Source organism: Eumetopias jubatus, unplaced genomic scaffold (assembly GCF_037043125.1).
Source record: "Eumetopias jubatus isolate StellerSeaLion01/CBP00866 unplaced genomic scaffold, mEumJub1_p1.0 scaffold_11, whole genome shotgun sequence".
In the NCBI taxonomy this organism is placed as follows: Eukaryota; Metazoa; Chordata; class Mammalia; order Carnivora; family Otariidae; genus Eumetopias; species Eumetopias jubatus.
Genome location: NW_028274817.1, coordinates 97,464,473 through 97,485,805, shown reverse-complemented (window position 1 = coordinate 97,485,805; position 21,333 = coordinate 97,464,473).

Sequence of the window (21,333 nt, the reverse complement as noted above, 5' to 3'; positions counted from 1 at the left end):
GGGGAGAGTACACTGTATTATAACCAAAGCAACAGTTATAAATTTTGTATAGCGTGCAACCTATATAAATATGGTCAGTGTTAAGTATACACTTTCTCTAAAAATTTAAAGTCAGAATCATCACTGACGTTTTCTTTCTTTTTTTTTTTTAAGATTTTATTCATTTATTTGGGAGCGAGAACGAGCAAGGGGGAGGGGCAGAGGAAGAGGGAGAAGCAGACTCCCTGCTGAGCAGGTGGCCCCAGTGTGGGGCTCAATCCCAGGACCCTGAGATCATGACTTAGCCCAAGGCAGATGCTTAACCAGCTGAACCACCCAGGCGCCCCTGACCTTTATTTTCTATGTGAATTGCTGGCAGCCACAGTAATTACACAGAAACATAAATATAAACAGGGTGTGCTGGCCAAGTCTTTTAATACATCCTTGAGCTAGAACATTTTTCACACAGACGGTATTTGCATGGCTGGAGATGAAGTCTTAAATGAACCTCTGAAATTCACATTAAATTCTGAAAGTTGTTTGTATATTCTGATTATTACTAAGTCTTTCAGATACCACATCTATTTCATTTAAAGTGAGTAGAATAATTATAGCAGTACTTGTCTGCTTGCTATCCTAACGTGTTCCAACCTCCCGGAGGATAACAACCGCCTAATCAATGTTTCAGTAACATTCACATATGCCTTGGTGGTAGAATTCTAGAATGGCCCCCAATGACTTTTAGAGTAGCCCCTCCCCTGGAATATCACCTGTGACTGTGATGGAATATCATTCCCATTCCTAGGTTATGATGTATGGTACAGTTGATTGGGAGATTATCCAGAATGAGCCTGACCTAATCACGTGAGCCCTTAAAAGTCACAGGATTTCTAGTCCAGATAAGGTGGTTTATACCCCTTCTTCCTGCTCCCCCCCTCTATAAGTACAACTATAAAGATTTTAGTTACTTATTTGACAGAGAGAGACACAGCAAGAGAGGGAACACAAGCAGGGGGAGTGGGAGAGGGAGAAGCAGGCTTCCCACCGAGCAGGGAGCCCGATGCGGGGCTCGACCCCAGGATCCTGAGATCATGACCTGAGCCGAAGGCAGACGCTTAACGATCGAGCCACCCAGGCGCCCCTGTAAGTACAACTCTATGTCCTAGAAATAACATGAGACAACCAAAGGAGAACTCTGAAAGTTTGAAAGGAGAAAGTGAATTGGCTAGGGACCCTTGGAATGGAAGAACAACTTCGTGGCAGGACATCTTATGACCCCCTCCCAAAAGAAAAAGGTGACCCAGGCTCAGCACTTCCTAACTCCCAACTGAGTAACAGAAAGCAGTTCAAATAGGCTGTTCCTCCACCACATCAACTGGGAGTCCCACTGAAAACATCAGGAGAGCTCTGCAGAAGCTGTAAAGAGAAACAGCTGGAAGCCCAGCCGACAGTAAGTGACCTGGAAAAGTGCTTTCCTTCCCCACTGGGCCTGAGGCCCCCTTTCCCCACCCAGACATACTGGTGGTCAAGGGTACCAGCAAAAGTGATCCTACCATATAAAGCTCCCACCTGGAAAGTGGTCTTCTCCTTAGCCGGGCCCGAGACTCCTCTCCCATACCCAGAGATACCAGGCAACTTGCCTATACCTACCAACACCACAAAAAGCTCTCAACTTGGTAAGTACCCACCATCCCTTACAGACAAGGGAGATCCTGACACAAGTGCCTGGCCCAGGAAGTGCTCTTCATCCAAGTTGACCAGAGTTTCCCTTCCCCCATCTAGAAGCACCAGGTGCCCTGGCCTGGAAGGCTTTTTCTGCCCGCTTAAGCAGCACAGGCACAGATCTGTACTAACCCCACCTGCACAAGATAAATCAAGCCGACAAAATAGTACCACAAAGGTTCTGAAAATTAGAGTGTCATGGAACCACAGTCCACAAAAGTAGAAGAGGCACTGTGTACCAAAACTAAACAAAATCACTGCTAAAATTTAAACAAAACAAAACAAAACAAAACAAACTTTAAACAGGAACCAAAGTATCCTAACATAATAGCCAGAGCGTTCAAGAGACAATAAAACATCACCTTTCGTACCGAGACCCAGATACATGACAACTTGAATGAGAAATGATGAATGATGCCAATCCCAAAATGAATTAGATGTTCAAATTATCTGACAAGGTTTTTAATACTGATTTCAGGCCTTTAAGACCTTTATCAGAGGGGCGCCTGGGTGGCTCAGTCGTTAAGTGTCTGCCTTCAGCTCAGGTCATGATCCCAGCGTCCTGGGATCGAGCCCCACATCGGGCTCCCTGCTCAGCGGGGAGCCTGCTTCTCCCTCTCCTACTCCCCCTGCTTCTGTTCCCTCTCTCGCTGTGTCTCTCTCTGTCAAATAAATAAATAAAATCTTAAAAAAAAATAAGACCTTTATCAGAGAACCAAAGTCACCTCATGCCAGTATCCTGACCTAAAGTCCTGTGAACTAATAAAGGGATGTTGTTTTAAGTCACTACACTTGTGCCAATTTCTTATGCAGAACAGAAAACTAATCAACTTCTCATCCACGATCCACCCTATGCCTAGAAAAGTATTACAATGAGTCCTAAATGGCTCAATGTCTTACTTCTAGGCCTACTATAAATTTATTATATTCTTGGTCCTGCAAAAAATACAATTCTTGACCTTTGGGCACCATTTTTCCCTAGAATGGAATCCCTAACTAATTCTTGCTATCGAAGCTTCAAGACGACAATATCCTTCCTGTTTGAAAAACTGCCAATATCTTAACAGTTTAACTTTACTTCACATCAACTGATCCCACTCTACCAGTGTATGCTGCTTATATCATAAGCACAATTTAATACCGATTTTCAAATTATAAGGCTTATTTTTGTCTCAAAACAATTGCTGAGTATTAGACTGAGCTCCCAAATCACATTCCTCTATATCTGCTCTGCCAAATATCAGAAATTGGGAAGATTTGTACCTGAATTTTCTAATCTCCACTTGATCTGTTTTTTACATTATAACTTATCAGTTTAAATCCACAGCATCAATTATACTCATGAGTATGAACATAAATAGTCCCTTCTTAACAAATTTCTCCTTTACTTTCTTTCTAGTTATTTGTTTGTTTGTTTGTTTGTTTGTTTGTTTATTCTGGCCTACTTAAAAAAAGAAAACCTTATCCGAATAATAAATTCTTTTTGAAAGCAGTTATAGCCAATGGATAGGTCTTTGATAGCAACATAAAGCCTATCATTTTTGGCTAACCATAAAAATAAGTTGAGCTCTCAATCTTCCATGAAGTATAAAAATTCTTCCATAAGTGCAAACGAGTTTGAGCACATAACAATATGAACATCAAAACACTGCATGTACTGAAAATTTCACACAGAAATGTAGTGTTTCTGTTGAGTAATATTACCCGTCATCAACTTGCTTTGAGACCTCAGTATCTTCATCTGCAGTATCTTTACAATAGTTAACCAAACATTTTACATCTTTTTATTATATGAGAGGTAAATGTATAATCTGTTCTATGAGAAATGTTCTAGTATGAGAATTTTGAATGGAAATCTCAACCACATTTTTTGTAACTTTAACATTTGAAAATTCTTTCCCATCCTAACTTGGGCTTTTTCACTGTGAAATAATAAGAGGCTCCTTTTGTATGACAGTTGGAACTCCCCATTTTTAGTTATGAAACCAGCATCTTTAACATCACCGCAAAAATGTGGGGGCTTGGAAAAGCATTTTCAGGAAATTCCTTTTTCTCTCATCCACCATACATATAGGACAGACACTAATTATCAGCCAACTCTGGGTACTGGGTTATCCATTCTGACATCACACCACAGCTATCCACCACCTCTGCCCTTGTCATTTATCCTGGAAGTGTATTTTGTTGTTGTTATGGCACTTATCTCTAAAACATATTTTTTCACTCAGTGAGTATGTGTGCATCTGTGTGTGTGTGTGTGTATACACACCCCATACTCAGTGAGTATGTGTGCATCAGTGTGTGTGTGTTTATGTGTATACATACCCCATACTCAGTGAGTATGTGTTCATCAGTGTGTGTGTGTGTGTATGTGTATACACACCCCATACTCGGTATGTGTGCATCTATGTGTGTGCATGTTTATATACACACCCCATACTCAGTGAGTATGTGTGCTTCTATGTGTGTGTGTGTGTGTGTGTGTGTATAAATATACACCCCATGCTCAGTATGTGTGTATCTATGTGTGTGTATACACACCCCATACTCAGTGAGTATGTGTGCATCTGTGTCTGTGTTTGTGTGTGTACACACCACATACTGAGTATGTGTGCATCTGTGTGTGTGTACACATCCCCTACTCAGATAGTACATGTGCATCTGTGTCTGTGTGTTTGTGTGTGTACACACCCCATACTGAATATGTGTGCATCTGTCTGTGTGTGTGTGTGTACACACCCCATATGCAGTATGTGTGCATCTGTTTGTGTGTGGTGTGCACACCCCATACTCCATGAGTATGTGTGCATCTATATGTGTGTGTGTGTATACACTCCATACTCAGTATGTGTGCATCTATGTGTGTGTATGTGTATATATACACACCCCGTACTCAGTGAGTATGTGTGCATCTATGTGTGTGTGTGTATGTATATATATACACCCCAAACTCAGTATGTGTACATCTGTGTCTGTGTCTGTGTGTACACACCCCATACTCAGTATGTGTGCATCTGTGTCTGTCTGTGTGTGTGTGTACACACCCCATACTCAGTGAGTATGTGTGCATCTGTGTCTGTCTGTGTGTGTGTGTACACACCCCATACTCCATGAGTATGTGTGCATATGTGTCTGTCTGTGTGTGTGTGTACACACCCCATACTGAGTATGTGTGCATCTGTTTGAGTGTGTTTATATATATAAAACCCATATTCAGTACGTGTACATCTATGTGTGTGTGTGTGTGTACACCCCTACTCAGTTAGTATGTGTGTATCTAATGTGTGTGTGTGTGTGTTTATATACACCCCATACTCAGTGAGTATGTGTGCATCTGTGTGTGTGTATATATATATACACCCCATACTCAATATGTGTGCATCTGTGTGTGTGTGTACACACCCCATACTCAGTGAGTACGTGTGCATCTGTGTCTGTGTGTGTGTGTGTGTGTGTGTACACATCGCATACTCCGTATGTGTGCATCTGTGTCTGTGTGTGATTGTATGTGTGTACACACCCCATAGTGAGTATGTGTATATCTGTGTGTATGTGTATACACATACCCCATACTGAGTATGTGTGCATCTATGTTTGTGTGTGTGTATACACACACCCCATTCTCAGTGAGTATGTGTGCTTCTGTGTGTGTGTGTGTATACACACACCCCATACTCAGTATGTGTGCATCTGTGTGTTCGTGTGTGTTTGTGTACACACACACACCCCATACTCAGTATGTGTGCATCTGTGTGTGTGTGTATACACACCCCATACTCACTGAGTATGTGTGCATCTATATGTTTGTGTGTGTATAGCACATACTCAATTAAAACACATCAAACAAAAATTTTACCAAAGAAACTTCTTGGTTCATTTTTAGAATTTTTGGCCAATGTCAACATCCCTGACTTATTTTTCACCCTTTATTCTCCAGAGAAAACTATTTTAATATTGTTACCAATATCCAGCACCCTGGATTTGATCTATTTCAGCCTAGACTTCTTTCAGTTAGTTAACATATTTGTGTAGTATTTCTTGCCTGTTAAGTTTTATTATCTGCCAAACCTTTTCCAAACCATTATTTCATGCATTCAACACATATATACTTGTGCAGAATGTGCCATGCCTGATGCTGGATGCTAGGATTATAGTTAAGAAATATAGCACTTACCATTAAGGAATGTATTGAATGTTAAAGAATGCAGATAAATAAACATATGCCCACACTCTGTGTGATGGATACTTTTATAGATGGATGCCCTAATATCTTCTGGATTCAAGGCATAATGGAATGGCCCAGAAGGAACAATCTACATAATTAGTCAAAACTCCCAAAGTTAGGTGCTGATTTGTACCTAGTAGTACTAGTAGTAATTAACCAATGAAATGAGGTCATTAATTTTATTCTAAGCAAAATGAACACTGCATGCAAGAGTAGAGATGCATAACAGAACACTGAAAATTCAGGAATCAGTGAGCAGTACATTGTGACTAAATCATCATACTCTGGGGTAGAAGAGGAAAAGGTATAAACACACATTAGCAAAATATGAAGAGATGAGGCCAAAGAGGTAACAAATGGCTTCAGTATATCATGCTGAAGAGCTGAACTAGATCCTCTAAGCAGTGCACAGTTGATGTGATTTTAGTAAGAGGAATAAAATTATTCAATTTCTAGAACAGTCACGTCAGCAGGGAAACGCAGAACAGATTGTGGAAAAGTTAGATTGTCCCACTTATAGAGTTATGGCATTAATTGGCTGAAAAAAGTATAATGTCCTGAAATAATGGTGTGGCAAATGAGATGTGGAAATATATAGATTCAAGTACATAGTATTAAAGAAGCAGAATGATATTTGGTGACTGTTTGGATAATTTAGAGATGACGTCCAATTTCTCATTAGGTGACTGAGTGGACAGGAGGAAGTTGCACTGATAAAAGAAATGTATTATAACTGGTTTGTCATGGTAGAGGAACAGAAGACAATTCAGCTGGGATCTCTGAGATCGGAGATGTCAGAGTCATATTTTAGCGGCAATGTCTATCTGGCTACTATGGATATCAAGTAAGCTTCTAAAATTAAAACAGAGATGCTAACTGAAGTCAAAGAAGTACAAGGTATTGTCTGTAAAAGTATGTTTAGTAAAAATAGAGGAGGGAAATAGATGGAATCCCTTGGCAAAGGAGCGATTATAGACAGACATAAAGGAGGTAACAAAGAGTCAAGACAGGAAAAAGGGAGGTAAAATGGTAATCATAAAACTAAAATGTGACACAAGCCAAGATGACAGAACATTTGTAGAAGGGAATGCCAAGAGTCCATTTGAAGAAACTTCTCTAGCTTAAATATACATTTTAAAAAAGTAAAATATTCTATTTAAAAACATGATTTTAGATAAAAGCCTAGTACTCTAACATATGGCTAATGAATATAACTTATTAGAAATTAGAAAAGTGAACATTTGAAATATTTACATATTTTTGTTATCTTAAGCAACATCAAAAAAACTTCATAGGTATATCTGTATATTTACTTAAAAAAATTTAGAGATGGGAAAATTATCAGGTCAAAGAGGATAAGCCATTTTAAGGCCATGCTCTAATGCCAAAACATCAAAAACTTGTAGCTATTTACATTCTCTCCAACAATTTGCCAGTTACCAAGCAGTATATTATTACCAACATTGTCTTTTCTTACTACAAAAGGGAAAACAATTCTTTGTCCAGAAAATAAAGAGAAAGAGAGAGATGGAAACAGTCCTTTGTCAAATGATAGGCAAAAATGTTTAATTTTAATTTATCTGATTACTAGTGAGGTTCATTTATTTGTCATATCACATTGGAATTGGCGAGCTGTCTGGTTATATTTGTCATCTTATTAAATGATATGATAGATTTTTTTTCTTATTTTGTATGAGAGTATATCAATTTTAAATAAATGTATTTTATATTATATATATGCATTCATAATATATATATATATACTGTTACCATTTTTTTAATTTTTATTGTTATGTTAATCACCATATATTACATCATTAGTTTTTGGTGCAGTGTTCCATGATTCATTGTTTGTGCATAACACCCAGTGCTCCATGCAGAACGTGCCCTCCTCAATACCCATCACCAGGCTAACCCATCCCCCTACCCCCCTCCCCTCTAGAACCCTCAGTTTGTTTTTCAGAGTCCATCATCTCTCATGGTTCGTCTCCCCCTCTGACATACTCCCCTTTTCTTCCTCTCCTGTCATCTTCTTCTTTTTTTTTTTCTTAAAATATGTTGCGTTATTTGTTTCAGAAGTACAGATCTGTGATTCAACAGTCTTGCACAATTCACAGCGCTCACCATAGCACATACCCTCCCCAATGGGTGACAGACTGGGTGTTACCATTTTATCATAGAGTTTGCTCATATGTTGCAGTTTATCACCTGCCTTTCTAAGTTTATGATTTTGTCAAGGTTCCAAGTAATACAACATAATATTAATTAAGCCTGTCATTTTTTTCATTTTTTTCTTCTGTTTCTCACATACGTAAAAGGTAATTCCTCATTTTAAAATCAGATAAATATTCATGTTTATTTTTATTTTTATTATGTTAACTCTTTAATCCTCTTGAAATATATGTATTTTCACATAAAACTTTTCTAGTTAACACTATAAAATATAGAGACTTATATCTCGTACCACCTTAATGCTTATAATTAAATAGGAAGTTCACCGATGTTCTAACATTAAAGGTAAAATTCCTTATCTTTTCAAGAAGATACTCTCCATCATGTTAAAAAAGAAAGTGTTAATCATTTCCAGCTTAAAACTTAGAATCGATGTTGAATTTTGTAAAATGACTTTTCAGAATATAATGAGCTGATTAAATTATTAGTAGTAGTATTTTTACTACCACTGAATGAACAGAATAAACCCCATTTGGATTTATTTTTCTAGACTTTGGGCTTGGCCTCGAATTTTAATTCTTATGTTAACAAAATCAGATAGTAATGTGTTTTTTTGTTTTAATTTTCATTTTTGGGAAAACTTTCTCCAAAGGGTGGCAAGGACAGATGACCAATTGCAACTCCATTTATATAAAATACCAATTTACTTATTCCAAACAAGGAGAGAATCTTTATATAAAAGATTGACTCGGATTGGGATTTCTGCTCAAACATCAAGTCCAGGGGATCCTAGCTATCTAAGCCTTGGCCGCATGTCCAATACTAGAATATGGAGGTGGAATCTCCAAGCCAAATTAGATGAAAAAGTGGGCAATTTACCAGAAGTAGAAATGAATGTCCTCTAACAGATATGGTTCTCTTTTGTTTTTCACATTCTCCTTGAGTCAGTTCTGGTATTTTATATTTTACTAGAAAGTGATCCATTTCATGTAGGGTTTTAGATTTTTATAGCATATTTATGTTCAACACATCATCCTAAAATTAATATATTGTCCTTTGTATTTTTTAAATTTTCTGTCTTTTCTTATATTTTATATTTTGGTTTTCTCCTTTTTCCTTGATTGGAGTATCTAAGGATATCACATAATCTCTATATTAGGGTTTGATCAGAAAACTAGAACCACTATAGTGAAATAAAGGACTATATTATAGGGATTAAATCTTACGTGATAGTGGGAATTTGTTAAGCAGTCTATATAAGTCTATTGCCCCTGACTCTGAGGCCAGTCCTGAAGTCAGCAGAGCTGGCAGTCAGGAATGGGAGATGACTGAAGTGGGGAGATCAAGGACAAGCTGGAACCAGCAAAGATGGACTGTAAATTAACCAGCAAAATGAACTGAACACCACATCAAAAGGACTATATACCATGACCAAATGGGATTTATTCCTAAAATCCAAGGATGGTTCAACATATGACAACCAATCAATGTAATATACCACATTAACAGAATAAATGACAAAAACCACATAACCATGTTAATTAGTGCAGAAGAAAGGCATAAAATGTGTTCACTGGTGTTCAAAATGTCATAGAAAGTTTGTTTATAAAGATTTATTTATTTATTTGTTTGAGAGAAAGCACAAGCAGGGGAAGCAGGAGAGGGAGAAGCAGGCTCCCTGCTGAGCAGGGAGCCTGCCGCAGGGCTCCATCTCTGGGATCATGACCTGAGCCCAAGGTAGATGCTTAACTGAGCCACCCAGACACCCCAGAGAAAGTTTAAATAACAGATAAAACTGAAGCTGAATTTCATAAACTGAAAATAAATCAGAGAAAATTATAATGAGACTAAATGAAAACATGAATGATAAAGGAATAAATGATAAAATGGAAAACCCACATTCATCGAATAGTATTTATAGAAGGTGAGACTAGAGTGAAGGTAGTAATTATTTAAAAAATACTTGGTGAGGACTTTTCAGACAGGAAATTAGAAATAAATCCTCAAATTGAAGAAGTACATGGAACCACCAGTAAAATGAATGAAAACATATATACAACTGTACATCTGTACCAGACACCTCACCTCAGCCTTACCCTTTCCTCATTCCCCATTAAAAGAATGTGCAACTCTGGTAGGTCACTTATATACACAACCTGATAGTCTTGTTACTCATGATTCCACTAAATCTACTTCAAACCTCTTTCCTCATTCCAGCAGGTGAGGATACTATCAAAGCAACCTGCTCAGGGCTTCTATATGCTGAGCCCATGGTGAATTCTTTCTCCTTTCCTCACAATCCCTTCCCCATGACTTTGAGACCTAGTTTATAGGACTTCTAGGGATCGAGTTACAGCTTGATCATGCATTCTTATATTGGATCACCCTCCTTCTCTGCTTTTGCCCTGCCATCCTGTTCACTTGGATTGTACTCTCTAATTAAATAAGAACACATAAACCCTTGGCCTAAGGCTCTGCTTTCTGGGGAAGCAAGGCTAAAAACAGCTGGTAAACTATAGTGCATTAATGACAAAGAGGAAAATCTAAAAAGCAATCTGGAAGAAAGAATACCAAATAAGAAGAACAATTAGACTGGTAGCCATCTTCCCATTAGTAACAATAGACTCCAAAAGATAACTGAAAAATACTATCTTTAAAGTTCTAATGGAGAAATCACTGTAGAATGCAAAATTCAACTAACCATATTAACAAATTAAAGAAATGACATTTTCAGACAAAGGTAGAGATTTCTACTTACATACCCTCACTGGAGAACTTCTAAGGAATAGGTTTTTTACTGAAGGGAATTAATCCCACATGAAGAACTGGGATAAAGAACAATACTAGGTAAAGAAATTAATACACATGTAGATAAATCCAAGAAAAATTAACTATTAAACATTGTGTAACTATGTGACTAATTTGGGAGCTGAGTCAAAAATGAAATGCAATTAAAATCTAGACAATAATTACATGGAAGAGGATAAAAATATGATCAGAACAAATGCTTTGAAACTTCTGAATTTTTTTCTGAAAGGGGTAGAGATATAAACATAAAAATGCGATCATTCAGGTAAGAATTTAGCAGTTTAACTACTAAAAATCTAGAATTAGAATAGATAACCTCTAAACCTATTGAGAGGAAAAACCTAACCCTGAATGAAAAATGAAAGTTAAAAAAAATAACACACTTTATGCAAAGGCAAAATACACAAAACTAGAATATTATTTCTAACTGGAAACAAATACCTAGATTTATAAAAATATGAATGGTAGAATACAGTCAAACTTTAGATTGTGTATAACTCTGAGCAGAAAGGAAAATGCCATCGAATTTGAGAGCTCTCAGTATACTGCCAGCACTTTATTTCTAAAACAAAAGGACACCAATCAAATATGAAAAAAAAATCACACCTTGAATCTGGGTTTTGGATAGACTAGTGATTCTTTGTTATTTTTTGTAAGACTGGAATACTTTGTAATTAGTAAAAGTTAAAATTGTCATGGATCTGTCCTTTATTACCTCCTGAGTCTTGGATCAAGCTTTCTCCTCTCTTCCTCCTCTTTTTTCTAATTTCTCTCTAGTATATAACCTTGTATATGGAACATAGTTAAGTACACATCAAACATTTGTTGACATGAATAATGCACATGAATATACTTTGCAAACTAAAGCCATTATCATAAATATAAGCTTCTCACAAAAACGCATATTTTCCTTCCAAGAAATGAACCACCACAAACTGTAACATTCTACAGAGTACCTCAAAATTAAAAGATGTAAAAACAATATGTACAAATTTAAGGGGATCAAATTTTGCCACCCCAAGATATGCCTCTTCGTCATATTGATTACTTTAAGCTGGTTATGTTGCAGGGTTTCTTTTCCTTTAGTGCCCGCGGTTCTTGGCCATGCCTCTTCTAAGAATGAAGAAGTAGACCAGATGAAGAGTGGTGGGAAGCAAATCAAAGTTTATTGAATGATAGTAAAGCAAAGTTTATTGAGCAATAGTACAAAGCTCCCAAAGAGGGAAGGGACCCAAGAGGGTTTGCAATTTGGGAGTTAAATCTAGGGGTTTTTTATGGGCTCTTTGGTGTGGGCTGTTTTAATCTGATTACCCCTCCATGCGCCTGTCACCCAATCAGGTTTTTGTTCATTCATATGGGAAAGGGTGGAGGGCTCCTTCCAGGGTGGTATAAATTACTTTTAAGGGTGGTTTCCTCTTAGGGGGGTGGGGAGGGGGCGGGACCCTTGTCCCTGCCTTTCTTCCAACTATCCTTTATTACTTATTTTTAAGAAACTACAGACATGAGAGAAGCTCTGAAAATGGAGTATAAGTTATCCTTAAAAGAGACATTTACATGTATAAGGGAAATTTTCATTTGTAAGGGTGTCTCCCTTGCTGTACCAGGAAGAGGGGGATGACTCAATCCCTAGAAACTCCTATCAATGGAGAAGACAAGGATTTAAATCTACATAACAACCTTACTCTCCTTTACTGTGCTTTTTCTAGAACTCTCCCAAGTGGCTCCCCACCCCAAACATCTTTTGTCTTAACTGATGATAGTATTTAAGCTACGGATTTGGCCATTTTGGGGAGTGAGTTTTCCCCGGTCTCTCCCATGTATACAAATGGTATACATTTTATTAAACTTTTGTTTGCCTTTCTCCTGTTAATCTGTCTTGTCAATTATTAGACCAGCCAAAGAAACTAGAAGGGTAGAAGGAAAATTATTTTTCCTCCCCCACACATGATTCCTGTAGATATATTTTTGCAAATAAACACTTCTATAAGTGAACTTGCCATCATAAAACACTGGTGGAAGCAAAGCATTTATGAATAAAGTAACTAGTAGTGAACAATTATATATAACTTATGTGGGAAACTATTAAGTATGTAGCATGCAAAGGCAGTCTATTAATCTAAGAGTATAATTTATAAGATGAAAGTAGATGCACAATTGTTATGACAGCATAAATGCTCTCAGAATTGCACTTGAGATACCATTATAAAATAGACCACAGAATGGCATAGAAAAATAGATTTCTCAAGTATGCAAGGCCTAAAAAGAATAATGGACATTTTAGCTTTTTTTTCATAGAAAAGTAGGAAATACATGCATTAGCAATGAAACTGAAAATACAACACAATAGTTTTCACGGAATTTTTTTTTTCTTTCTGGTTACTAGGTCTTGCTAGAGTCCTAACCGATCATTTAATACTCATTTCACTGCATTCTGTATATCCAATTTGGTTATGATTTCTAAAAGTAATATACTTTACTTATAAACCAGTATTTCACAGAATATAAGCATAGAATATTAAGCCCAATATTATGGTGAAATTGAGTAAAGTCTAGCATTATCAAATATCCTCATAATGAGATTTCATAGTATATAGGGAACAAAACAGAAATGAAATAACATGAACATCCATATGCTATAGCTAGTTCAACTTGAGTAACACATTATACAACAATCCCTTGACATTCATAAAAGATTAATGGTCTCAAGACAAAAAGAAAATCCAAATTCATAGGCATTAATCTATTCCAGCACTAATTTTATGACCTTCCTTTAAAAATAATGTCAACCCTTCTTAAAAGTCTATTCTAAGTCAAACTTCTATCATAGTCCAGGGGTTCAGAACAAGTCTCCCCCAAAATGTGCCACTTTGGTATATGGACTAATTTGAGCTGAAGGCAATCAAGAACCAGCAGACTAAAGAAAGATTTTTACCTCTTCCTTAACTACCTACAAGCATTCAGATAGGGGGCCTGGTGCAGAAAGAGAGTTATCACCAAAAGATAACTTTTTTATCTAAATGACCCAGGTGCAGGGCAAACATCTAATTACCACACATCTGATCTTCTTCTCTGCCCTTTGAAGCCTCAGGCTTCTGTCCCATTCTCTAGCTCAAAATGGCATATAAACCTCAACTGTCCAGCTTGTCTTTAGATGGCATATTCTTATGGAGGCCCCCATACATATGTAATTAAGTTTGTTGTTCTGTTAATCTGTCTTATGTTAATTTGATTATTAGAACAGCCAAAGGAACTAAAACGGTAGAAGTAAAATATTTCCTCCTCAAAAATAGTCAACTATGATTTCCATACACTTATTTTGTGGATAAAAGGGAAGAAGTGTGCGCTGATATCAGAATATCCTGAGTGCCTGGAGAGACTCCTTGAGAACAGCCTATATTCATAAAAAAAATCACAAGCTGATGGTCACTATACACAACAATCTTGGTATTCATGTATACAGTGTTTCCTTCAAATTGATGCTCCAGGGATCTCCAATATAGGATTATTTATGGAAAAGAGATAAAATTTTTAAACTCTATGTTTCATAAATATACATTCAGTTAACAATGTCTGTAAGCATTTAAACCAAATCTTCAATTTATATTTTATTTTTCACATTTTAGGGGTATAAGTATCAAACCCAAAGAAAAGTTGAGAGGCCAGTATAATGAATAAATATACTAATTATTAATGTATCACCATGCCAGTTCCACCTCTCTGTCTCCACACACACACATGCCCATACACACCTCTTTCAACAAACAATCTGAAATTAGCCTGAGAATATCATATTTCACCTCTAAATGCTTCGTCATGGCTGTCCCTGTATTAAGGAAACCCATATCACCATTACCACACTTAAGAAAATTAACATTAATTCAATTCTATTAACCATTATACTGAAGGGAAGGAGAATTTGCCACCCCAAAATTTACCTTTTTGGCATATGTATTATTTTAGGCAGGTTTTTTTTAGGAACAGCAGACACAGAAGAAGTTCTGAAAACCAAGTAGAAGTTACCCTGTTGGTAAGGGATATTTACATTTATTAGGGAAATCTGAAAATGTCTAGGAAAAATACTACTAGAGAATGGAATGTCAGATTTGTTAAACTGCACAAAGGCCACTATTGATCTCTGTGATAGAATTTTAGGTATGTGTTGTTTAAAATAATTGTAGTCATAAATAGAGAACATGTACACAATCACTTAAACATAATAAATTACTATCATTAAGCATCTGCCTTCGGCTCAGGGCTCAGGTCATGATCCCACGGTCCTGGGATCAAACCCCGCATTGGGCTCACTGCTCAGTGGGTAACCTGCTTCTCCCTCTCCCACTCGCCCTGCTTGTGTCCCCTCTCTTGCTGTCTCTATCAAAAAATAAAAAATAAAAATCTAAAAAAAAAAAGAAACCAAGATCTCAGTGTTATTTATGTTCTTTGTTACTAGCTTATCAACATGTCAAAACTCTACAATCATTTGTAACTCCTATTTTCCTAATTATGTTCTAGAGTTAGAATAGAAGTGCTATAGTGAAGTGTAGTTTCTTTAATGAATGACACAATTAAGGTAGGATCGTATATTTGGATTCTGCATTATTATTTTGTTCCTGTATGATCTCTAATCCCCTTTATTTACTTTGTTCTTTCTCTTCATTTTCAAAAGTCCAAGGGATACTCACTCCTTTACAATTTGCTTCCATTTCCCCCAGAAGCAGTGTCTTCCTATGATTCTCATCACTGGTCCCACACTTTAAGGTCCCTTCCTTTGGATTCTCACTAGCAAGTCTAATCCTTCTTGTTTCATTTCTGTTCTTATTATTTTCCCACTCAGAGTGAAGACCTCATTTTTCCAAGAGAAATGTTATCTGTGTTCTGGCACCAGCATTATCCTGCTGCATGCTCATGATTTTCAAGCAGTCTCATCTGAATCTTCTCATCAGCCTGGGCTTCAAAGCCCAGTTGTGTTGGATTCAGGGGTTTTCCTATTAAATGTAATCTCAAGTTATAGTATTCTTTAACTTCTAGTTATTCTGTTGACATAAGTTTTATGTGGTTTTATTTTCCTTCCTTGTTGATCTCTATGGGTTTTACAGCATGTTTGGAAAATTAGGGTTTAAGAAGCTGCTATTACTGCATAGAAACTCAAAGGTCTGAAATTATCCCTGTATGCTTGAAATTATTTTTATGTTTTATGTAAACAAATCTTGCTGTGCCTCCTGAGTTATTCCTTATTCATAAAGGGGAAGGGCTTAAAAAACACATGCAACATAATTTTGCTATAAAATTCTCAGTAACTTTAGACTTAATTCTAGCAGGGTTGATGACTCTAAACCAAGTTACTTATTTTTGAGGTTTACTTGCAGTGCTATGAAAGTTTTAAATATAAAAACAAATAAAAAAAGTATTTTGTGTTCTTCTTCAGTCGAGCACTCCAATTAACTAAAAAAAATAATCGCATGCTTTTGTGCCTACTGACTAATGATGTGTTAGACATCAAAAATTAATTTTAATCTGTTGCTCAATTCTTTTCCTGTGGGTCTGGTGTTCAGTTGGTTAGGCTATTTGCAATCAGATGATTGCATTTGTTGCAGAGGAAAAATTTTCCTCTAACTTTTGAGGTTCTTTGGCTGGTCTTAAGAACTAAATTGAAATGAAACAGAGTAACAGGAGAAAAATCACATTTCACTACATATATAAAGGGAATCTACATAAACATGACAAATTTCAAATAAAGGAAAAATGAGGCATATAGATCATTCTGGACTAAGGAGAAGGGGTAAGGGTCTGCAGCTTCAAAAGAAAGGATCGCAATTCACAGGAAGAATGGAAAGAATAAATGTTTGGTAAACAAATGTTTGCTGGGCCATAGAGAAACAATGGGACACAGAGCTGACTTTGATCAAACAGGCCTTGCTCAGTTCCTCCCTGTCTACCTATATTTAGCTTATATTATACTATAGTTATCTATGTTGATAGCTCCCTTCCCCTGGAGCAGGTCCTCTATCTAAATCCTTTTAGGCAATTATGGACGAGGCAAAAACAAAACAAAACAAAAACAACTTTTTGAGTCTTCTGTTTCTTAAAGGTAATCAGCCTAAAACAATCCACATGCCAAAGGTACACATTTTGGGGTGGCAAATTTTGCTCCCCTACACGTTGTTTTTAACTAAGAAACAGTAAATCAAGTTAGGGTACAGAAAGGAAACAAACGACATTGGGAAATGCTGAGAACATCCAATTAAATAGAATAAAACCCAGGAGCTTATTAAAGTCATTTAAATTTCCTGATCAGACATTGCCAACGTCCTCCTAAAGTTTAATGAGTGTGTTTTACATTATGTCAGCCAAATCATTAACATTTCCTTTTCCTCAACTGGTTTACAACCTACAGTGATATTGCAGTGCTTATTGGTAGAATTGCAAAAAGAGGAATCAAAATCATCTTAATCCTGCTGTGGACCACAGCTATATCTTTGGGGGGCAGGGGGAATTGTGTGCTCTAAAAAGATAAATATAAAACAAACCATGAGATCTTAAAGTTATAGTAAGACTTTTTTTGGTAAAACATTTATTTTATTATTATCTAATTTAAATTTTAGGTAGTTAACACACAATGCAATATTGATTTCTGGAGTAGAATTATATACAACACCCAGTGCTCATCACAAGTGTCCTCCTTAATCCCCATCCCCCATCTAGCCCATCCCCCACCCACCTCCCTCCATCAACCCTCAGTTTGTTCTCTGTTGATAAGAGTCTCTTATGGTTTGTTTCCCTCTCTCCTTTTTTTCTTTTCCCCATCCCATATGTTCATCTATTTTCTTTCTTAAATTCCACATGAGTGAGATCGTACAGTATTTATCTTTCTCTGACTTATTTAACTTAACATATAACATAATACACACTAGCTCTATCCATGTCATTGCAAATGGCAAGATTTCATTCTTTCCGATGGCTAAGTAATATTCTGTTGTATATATACACATCTTCTTTATCCATTCATCAGTCGATGGACATTTGGACTCTCTCCATAGTTTGCAGTAGTTGATAAGGCTGCTATAAACATCAGGGTGCATGGAAGAACAAACATTCTTAAAATGCCTATACTACCCAAAGCAATCTATACATTTCATGCAATACCCATCAAAATACCACCAGCATTTTTCACAAAGCTAGAACAACCCTAAAATTTGTATGGGGGGGGCACCTGGGTAGCTTAGTGGGTTAAGTGTCTGCCTTTGTCTCAGATCATGATCCCAGAGTCCTGGGATCGAGTCCCAAATTGGGCTCTCTCCTCAGCAGGGAGCCTGCTTCTCCCCCTCCCTCTGCCTGCCTCTCCTCCTGCTTGTGCTCTCTCTCTCTGTGTCAAATGAATAAAATGTTTAAAAAAAATAAAACCAATAGAGTAATCAAACTCAGGAAATTTAAAAAAAGAAAAGAAAACAAAATTTGTATGGAACCACAAAAGACCGTGAATAGCCAAAGCAATTCTGAAAAAGAAAAACAAAACTGGAGGCATCACCATTCCAGATTTCAAGCTATATCACAAAACTGTAGTCATCAAGACAGCACGATACTGGCATAAAAACAAACACAGAGATCAATGGAACAGAATACAAAACCCAGAAATGGACCCACAATTATGGTCAACTAATCTTCAACAAAGCAGGGAAGACTATCCAATGGAAAAAAGACAGTCTCTTCAACCAATGGTGTTGGGAAAACTGGTCACCCACATTCAGAAGAATGAAATTGGACCATTTCCTTACACCATAAACAAAAATAAATTCAAAATGGATAAAAGACCTTAATGTGAGTCAAGAAACCATCAAAATCCTAGAGGAGAACACGGGCAGCAACCTCTCTGATCTCGACCAGAGCAACTTCTTACTGAACATGTCACCATAGGCAAGGGAAACAAAAGCAAAACCAAACTAGTGCCACTTCATCAAGATAAAAAGCTTCCGCACAGCAAAGGAAACAATCAACAAAACTAAAAGACAACCGACAGAATGGGAGAAGATATTGGCAAACGACATATCTGATAAAGGGTTTGTATCCAAAATTATAAAGAACTTATCAAACTCAACACCTAAAAAACAAATAACCCACTAAAGAAATGGGCAGAAGACATGAATAGACACTTTTCCAAAAAAGACACCCAGGTGGCTAACAGACACATAAAAAGATGCTCAACATCACTCATCATCAGGAAAATACAAATCAAAACCACAATGAGATACCATCTCACACCTGTCAGAATGGCTAAAATTAACAACATAAGAAACAACAGGTATTGGTGAGGGTGCGGAGAAAGAGGAACCTGCTTGCACTGTTGGTGGGAATGCAAACTGATGCAGCCACTCTGCAGAACAGTATGGAGGTTTCTGAAAATGTTAAAAATAGGACTACCCTACGATCCAACTGCAGTACTAGATATTTACCCAAAGGATACAAAAATACTGATTGGAAGGGATACATGCACCCTGATGTTTATAGAAGCAGTATCAACAATAGCCAAACTATGGAGAGAGTGCATACAGTAGGATTCTTATCAACTTGAATCCCTAGCCCCTTTTCTCAATGCAGTGAGGTCTGGTAAACTAAAATGGACCACATAAAAAAATGTTCCATTTTTCCTAAAGTAGGCCTAAATAGCTTCATGTCAAAGCAGACCATACTCTGTTTTAATCCTTCTCTAATTTATTCAACGCACATTTTACTGAAAGTTTAAAATGTGACCAGTTATATGCTCTAAGCTAAATATATATTCTTACATAAAATATACTCTATACCTATCTTTCCAAAGTTTATAGTCTTGTGGGAAAGCAACACTGAAACAATAACAATACCAACAACATGCAGTCATAAATATTGATAATTGACACAAAAAAATGGCCTATTTTGAGACACACAAATAAAACACTAGTCATGATTCAGTTGTAAGACTAGATCTCTTTGAAGAAGGGACATTTTTGCCGGTCCTGACAATAGGAGTTAACCACAGGAAGCTACCAGGGCAGACCAAGTAAGCAGAAATGTAGATGATATGGCAGGTGTCCAAACTCAAGCCTCCTTACTTTCTAGCTGAGTGGCAAGAAAAGGCAGAAGAAAAAAAAATAGGCCTTATCTAAGCGTATGCCGTTGGTTTGCTGAATGTTCTAGCCATATGAGTAAAAGAGAAACAAACCACTCTGATAAACTAAAATTTTAATCCTTCATTTACTTTTAAAAGTAAGCAAGGTTCAGGCGCCTCGGTGGCTCAGATGGTTAAGCGTCTGCCTTCGGCTCAGGTCATGATCCCGGGGTCCTGGGATCGAGCCCCGCCCGCCATCAGGTTCCCTGCTCAGCGGGAAGCCTGCTTCTCCCTCTGCCTCTCTCTCTCTCTCTCTCTCTCATGAATAAATAAATAAAAAAAAATCTTTAAAAAAAAAGTAAGCAAGGCTTATTTACTCTAACCTATTCATAAACTATCCTCCTCCTTTTGGAGGTGTTATATACGGAATTAGGAAAGGGTTAGCGAGTGGCCTTGAATTATTTCTCAGGGAAGCAACACACCAGATTTCAAGCACATGATTTTCCAGCAAGAAACGTCTGGAGGCATTGCTTACCTCTCTAACTAATGACTACTGTCATTAGTGAGTCTCCCTAAAATGTCTGCAGTCACACCCACTTTTCCTTCCTGTCCCAATGAAGGAAGTATTCTTCCTCATGACTGTGACAATCCTTCCATCTGTGTTCTAGATTCCATATGTTCTCACTTCTTCAAGCAATGATTTATATATCATTATCTTCTCATCCTATATTCTTCTCCTCTCAGCATTTAAGAAAATATTCATTTAAACCACTCAGATTCTCCAAAGCAATTCCTCATGTATTCTGCATCTCCCCCATCATCACCACCATCACCATCAGCAATCTTACGATTTCTTTTAAGGTCCTCCTACCTTAATTTCTTTTAAAAAGCTATCTAAATTCTCTACCTCTATTTCTCAAGCCCCATGTATTTCCCAAACCACTGTAATTTAGCTTCTTCTCTGGTCACACCAGTAACAAAAATGATCACTATAATCACCAAAAACTTCCAATGATCATACATTATCTCTGAAACCTACTCTAATCATGGCCATCTCCATTTCCCCAAAATTCATTTCTCTCCAAAAGTCTATGACTCCTCCCCAGATGTCCCTTATATATCTTTTCCCTGCTGCAGAGATTCCTTCTCAAATCTTTTTAAATATATGCATATTTGAAAAAGAAATACTGTTCCATGAGTGTTCCCATTCTTTTCTCTTCTCTCTTCCTATTAAAGAGGTTCTGATTCTTCTTTTTCTTAAAAAAAAGATTTTATTTATTTATTTGACAGATAGACACATAGCAAGAGAGGGAACACAAGTAGGGGGAGTGGGAGAGGAAGAAGCAGG